Consider the following 7,379-nt stretch of genomic DNA (forward strand, 5'->3'; position numbering starts at 1 on the left):
TTCATGGCCCTAAGAAGTTTTCAATCTCCACTGCATTAGATCGATCTCATTTTTTGGCCCATAGCTTAAAAGGATCATGCAAAATGGACGGTTAGTGTGGATATAACACGTACCTAATGGTGGGGCCCACAGGACTTAGTGACATTAACACACCATCGAGGTCGGTCCATCCAATTCATTTCTCTTGTTCCCCACCCTGATCAGGCTAAAAGGCTTTAACTCTAGCTTTGTGTAACACCCCGGCCCCTCCAGTAAGATATTGTCCGCTTTAGCTGGCACAATGTCCACCTTCATGGCTTTGTTCTCGCAGGTGGAAGCGGTTAGTGAACCACCCGCAAAACACGTCTTACCCTTAAGGTCGAAGCCCCACATATAGACTAAGATTTTAGGCTCTCCCTTTCCGATATGGGACTGGACACCCACCTCCTTGACAGCTGGCTCGTCACCAACCCGGCTGGGTAGGGACTCACCCCACCTCGGGAGACAGAGCGCCCTCGCTCTGATACCATTTGTAATACCCCGACTCCTCCGATAAGATATTGTCCTCTTTGGCTTACACAATATCTACCTTCACGGCTTTGTTCTCGCAGGTGGAAGCGGTTAGCGAATCACTCACAAAACGCGTCTTACCCTTGAAGGCCGAAGTCTCATATATAAACCAAGATCTTAGGCTCTCCCTTTCCGATGTGGGACTGGACACCCACCTCCTTGACAGCTGGCTCGCCACCAACCCGGCTGAGCAAGGATTCACCCCACCACGGGAGACAAAGCGCCCTCACTCTGATACCATTTGTAATACCCCCAACCCCTTCGGTAAGATATTGTCCGCTTTGGCTGGTACTCACTGTCCACCTTCACGGCTTTGTTCTCGCAGACGGAAGCGGTTAGCGAACCACCAGCAAAACGCGTCTTACCCTTAAGGTCGAAACCCGATAAGACACATTTTGCGGGTGGTTCACTAACCGCTTCCGTTTGCCAGAACAAAACTATGAAGTGGACAGTGAGTGCCACCAAAGCGGACAATATCTTACCGGAGGGGTCGGGGTGTTACAAATGGTATTAGAGCGAGGGCGCTCTGTCTCCCGAGGGGGGTGGGTGTTAGTGCCCGTCCCACATCGGAAAGGGAGAGCCCGAAGATCTGGGTTATATGTGGGGCTTCGGCCTTCAAGGGTAAGACGCGTTTTGCGGGTGGTTCGCTAACCGCTTCCACATGCGAGAACAAAACCGTGAAGATGGATATTATACCAGCCAAAGCGGACAATATCTTACCGTTGGGACTAGGGTGTTACAAATGGTATCAGAGCAAGGGCACTCTGTCTCCCAAGGAGGGGTGCGTGTTAGTGCCAGTACCACATCGGAAAGGGAGAGCTCGATGATCTGGGCTATATGTGAGGCTTTGACCTTAAGGGTAAGACGCGTTTTACGGGTAGTTCGCTAACTGCTTCCGCCTGCGAGAACAAAGCCGTGAAGGTAGACATTGTGTCAGCCAAAGCGGACAATATCTTACCGGAGGGGTCGAGGTATTACACTTTGCCCTATAGGGTAAAGTGGGGTAGCTTTGGCCAGGCCCAACTCTCTTAAGCCCCGACTCTACTTAGGCTAAAAGGACCTTGGTCATAGTCTTTGCCTTATAGTGTAAGGTCACACTGGGGCTGTAACATCCTTGATTTTCACTGTTTTGGATTTCCAAAAATTCATCAATTTTTATTTTTATTTTTATTTTATTTAATTAACCTAAATATTACTTAATGACCATTAGCACTCAATGTCAGTTTATACAGGGTGTACCAGTGAAGAACCGCACAAGTCCGGTTAATCATGTAACGTCCTGTCCAACCAGAACAGTGTACTGAGGCGTCCTCGTAGGATTTGCCGCAGGACCGTTCGTTTAAATTACTCATGGTTTGGTGTCATAACTAAATTAAGTTAGGATTAGCCCATTAGAGTAGACCAGTCGGGTTGTGATTGGGCCAAGTGCGGGCCGTCAAGCCAAATGGCCATTTACACTTGGCAGCAGCCCGTGCGGGCTATACCGCGATATAGGAAGGTCAGAAAATTATAAAAATCGAGGGGAGCATAGATCTCACTGGGCTTGGGGACCATCGTGGACCACGGACCCAGTGGACACCCAGAAGTGTAATCTGGCACTTGCCAGATGCGCCCCACCAATACCAAAATTGGAATCTGACACGTGTAAATAAAACTGAAATGTAAGACATTTCAGTCATCAGATTTCTTCATAATTTATGATGAGGGTCTAATGTATTTTTCTACACCCGCCCACAAAATCTGGGTCCGATCGTGGCACGGTGACCGTTGATCGCGAATCAGACCCGTGCGACCAAACCCCATATCTGATCATTCCCAAATTTTGCATGGCCCTTCATCGGGCCAAGGAACACCTATCCTATAAATTTCATGGTCAGAGGGCCACCAGAACTGCCTCGATTCTCCAAACGAGATCTAGATCGCTCGTTGGTGGACCACTAGATCCAGAACTATAGAATAATGTCCATCCCATTGGGCTTGACGTCCATCACGGGAATCGGACCTGGGTACGGTCCAGAACCGATCAACTTGAGCTGAAGAACGAGTGCATGAGAAGTGCAAATACCCTAAAGGAAGGAGTTGGAACTTAAGTGAATTGAGTCGTTCATTCTTATGCAAAGTTGAGGATTTCGGACCGTCGGTTTGTAACCAAACTTTACCCATGGAGTAAGGATATTTCCCTTCTCATATCTATATAGCCGCGGCCCTGATTGACTATCGGTGACCGTTGAACAGACTTCTTATCATATCTGTCGATCGGCGCATCCAAATGGCGGGCCAATCATATTCATACGTAGATCATCACTAGGGCTAGCTATCCTACGGTGTATATTGACTTGTACACCCCATAGTGGGCCCTAGAGGCTAGAAAGACCCTCTCATAGGTCTAGTATAGTGAAAACCCATCCCTTAGGGCCATTTACACCAAACCTGAGACTATATAAAGGCCTCATTTGGGGCACCCCTCTCCCCATACGAATTTGCCCTAGAGAAAGGAAAGAGAGAAGAGAGAAAAGAGAGAAAGGGAGAAGAGGAAGAGGAGAAAGGAGGAGAAAGAGAGAGGAAGAAGAAAGGAAAAGAGTATGTGGTAGGAGGTGGGGCCCAAGGAAGCTCAAACTTGCAAACTCTCTACCCATTCTCCAAGGAAACCTCCACCAAACCCACCCATGCCAAGAAGAGAAGGTAAGAATGGTATATTTTCCTTCAATAGAGCAACTTTGTGTAGATTTATAGGCATTAATGTTGTCCTCTTAATTTTGATTTAGGAAATGGTTGTTTTACCCAAATCCTCAAACCCTAAGATCTCAAAGAATGGAAATCTCCTCTTAAGGTGCGGACTATTATCCTTAGGTGGCCTAGCACCAATTATAGTTGGAGTTTAATGATTTTGTTTGCTTGGTGTGTTGTATGGAAGAATCTAGAAAAACCTAGGAATGACATATTGTTGGAATTGTATGAATTGCATGTTTATTTCTCTTTGATGTTAATCTTGCCTCTTTCATAATCTAGTGTATGGATGATTACATGCTCATGTATGGTTGATTTCTTCTTCTCATATGTGTTGCTTCGTAATTCGTATGATTTCATTACTCTTGTGTGTATGATTTCTCAACATGGACGAAGTGTTAACTTCCTCAATAACCCACACCACACACATACACTTTATTATAATATTGATGATTTTGCTTGTAGGAAAATTTGAATTGTATGTTGAGCAATATGAGATCAAGGTGTTGAATATGTTTGATGTTACATTGATAGTTGGCATGCTATGAGTCACTATTCCTACCCTTGGGTTGGTCAGGAGCATGAGGAGAGCGAAGGTGGTTCCGTTGGTAGGACCACCTTGAGGCTAAACCCATGGGTTTGGACGAGTACGTGTGGGCGGCAGTAGTTAGGCTACATAGGTCGCTTGTACCCGATGTCGTTCCGCCACATACTTGCCTGGGCTCGTGCGGTTCAGTCCACTGGCTGACCCACCTAGTTTGTTAACCTTGTTTGCTCACACATATATGAAAACTGGAACACCCCACCACCGTTGTACCCCATTGATACCGGATAGAATATTGATTCACAGTCTCGTGAGCCAGGCATGGTGGAATGGGACAATATGTCCGAGCTGTCGGCCTACGCTGGGGTGACACGCCTCCCCGTAGTGACCGCGAGCGATCCCCTTTTTTCTTAGCACTCCTCATGTGCTTGAAGTCAAGGATGGAGAACCCGACGGGATTAAGGATCGCAGGGTCTTGGCCTCATACGTTGGGGGGCATTGGCCTCGCAACTAGTTCACGACATTTGATACGTGGGGTGTATCAGATTCCCAAATCTACTGGATGAATGGACTTAACTAAGAACCTGGTTAACATCATCATTACATGGCATTAGCTAGGTTGGCGACTCGGCAGTCGAGGTCGCACTGAGGGAGTGTTGCATTGGCGATCGTTAGATGTTGTCGCACGAGGGAGCGTTGTGGTGAGGGCATACATCATATCATTCTGCATCCATGCACATTAACAAGACTAGATAGATGTTTATGATTGAGTATTTTTCATTAAATTCTTATTATAATTGATGCTTGTTGCGACTTAAGGCTAATAGCACCCACTGAGTTGATCACTCACTCCCACTCTAGAATGGTGTTTTAAAACACCAACCAGACCCGTTCATAGATGCAGGTAATACAGATTTCATGGAGCCTGACGATGCGAACCTCGAGGAGGAGGATGAGTTCCCTTACTTCCAGTTGATGAGCAGGACCCCGTCGGATCAGTAGATGGGTCGTTGGATCGCTGCGCAGAGGGCTCAGCTTTATTCCTTTTTGACATATTATTCTTTGTGATTTTGTTGGGTGACACCATGTGTGACCTTTTATATTTTTCTTGGTCATGTATATGTGTGTATATATATATATATATATGTATGCTAGTTCTCTTTCATTTCAGTCGGCAGGTGCATTTGTGCTTCATGTTCCAGGAACTCCAGGCTGCGCATTTAAACATAGATTAATCGCATATTAATGAAAATCGATTACAAGTGACCCCGGGAACTCGGGAGTCGGGCGTATGCACGACCCCCGATTTTCAGGGTGTTACAGGGGCAAAGTATGGTAAAAAAAAAAAAAGCATGACAAGATAAAAGATTCAAAATAAGTTTGAATCTAAGAAATGCTTTGCAATATTGCATCTACGTGGACGAGTCCCACCATATAAATGGATTTAATGATAGGAGCATGATAGTCACACATTAAAATTTTATTTTTAAATTACAAATGAAAGCTGAATCTCCAAATCTACCTCGACGAGTCCCACCATATAAATGGATTTAATGATAGGAGTATGAAAGTCATTGGTGATATAGAAAACTGGTTAGCCTTCCCTAGACCTTCATGTGGCTGCACAAGAAGAAAATAAAAGAGACCCTGGCTAAAACAGGGGATCATCCGATGCCAAAGTCAGGCTGAGGAATTCGGGTCTAGTTGACCAAGGAGTTTTATACTAGAGATTGTGCATACCTTTCACCATTAGAAGCGTCTCTATTTACAGATTAAGAAAGGCGGTGGCATAGTGGGGGTTTCCTCATTTAGTAGGAATAGAATCCATTTTGGGAATCATGGTGATCACCCTAAATTCTCGGTTGAGATCTCGGGCAAATTCGTATCGTGATAGGCTTCCTGGATCTTCGGCTAGGATCTTGGGCGAAGGAGGTCAGATTTTGATAGGAGGTGGTCAGTGCCGACCTGAAGTATATCGGCCAGGGACATGCTGACCTGGGACCTGCCAACCTGAAGTGCATCGGCCCGGGATATGCTGACTTGGGTCCTGCCGAGCTGGGTTATGCTGAGCTGTTTCCTTAGTCGAGTCTGCGGATTCCTTTCATTGAAGTTTGTGATCCCTCTTGTTGGCAGGACATCGAGCTCGGGTTTGGAGTTTCTATTATTGCGCGGCTTGGCCGAATGCATAAGGTTCTGACCTGACCTGTTCCCATTGGTCGGTCTATTTTTCCCTATAACAGTCACACATTAAATCTTTATTTTAAAATTACAAATGAAAGCTGAATGAGATCCTCACAAGTGCCTTTAATTCTTTTTTATACGATAGTTACCCGTTTAATTATTAAATTGAACCGATGGGTCAAGATGGGCAATTCATCATTAGCCTTGGTCCAATTTGAGTTTAGACATTGGACATAGATTTTAAGCCCAAACCCAACCTTTTAACAATATTTAGAAGCCCAAGTGCTAGCCAAGCTCATTCTCACTCCTAAGAACAAGCTTATTTTTACAAGGATTTATGTTTAGAAACATTTCCATGCATATAGTTGCATTAGGAATTCTTGATTATTAGAAATTCAGTGCTGCGAAAGCACCTTAATCTGGATTGAAACAAATAAGAGAAAATGAAAAAAATTAAAGCAACGACATAAAAAATGTACGATTTTTTACATGGAAAACCCTTATAGAAAAAAACCATGACACAAAAGCGACAATCAATCTACTATTCAGAAAAGATTACAATGATGGGGAGAACTTATAATAAAAACTCTAGCTCTTTCTTCTTACTCTTAAAAAATAGAAAAAATAATAAAAATAAAAAACCTATAATTGTAACTCTCTCTTAACTCTAACATAACTAACCTTAAAACCTACCATTTCAAGAAGGAAATGTCAAAAATACCAGATCGTAATGTATTAACAGTTATGAATGAACTTCTTTATTTGGTAACAGTAGTATCGTAGATTCTTTCGAATGTTATACAATCACCAAGCATAAAAATGATCGAGTCTTGTATTGGACTAATCCGATTAGCTACGAAGAACCTCGAGCAAACCGACATTGGTTGTAAAGTATCCCGTATAATTCTAATTATTGTCAATTGTTCGTGTTCAACTTCGGTCAACTGTATACGTTCAAGATAGCCGACACAAGGCGGGACTATCCTCATACTTAAGTAGTTTGCAAGACTTGACCCATTACAATAAAAATATAGATTACCATCTACGCAACTATGTTCACATCAATAGCATTTTATCATAATAAGGTATATCAATTCAAGACATACGAATCAACACAATCCAACATATAGGAATGCAATCTCACATATATCAACAATTTCAATTCAATACCCCACAAGGGTATAATAACATAACTCAAGTACCACCATCATAATCCAATGTATGTCAACACGAACCAATACCGCATCAATAACCTAAGTAACATAGCTAAACATAATCCTAATAGTAGAGACCTTATGTTGATCAAGCATTTCTTCAAACATGTTAACTACTAATGATAACAACATTAGAGTTAGTAATAATAAAGTAAATGTGACCC

The sequence above is a fragment of the Magnolia sinica genome, chromosome 11 (genome assembly GCF_029962835.1).
Source record: "Magnolia sinica isolate HGM2019 chromosome 11, MsV1, whole genome shotgun sequence".
NCBI lineage: Eukaryota > Viridiplantae > Streptophyta > Magnoliopsida > Magnoliales > Magnoliaceae > Magnolia > Magnolia sinica.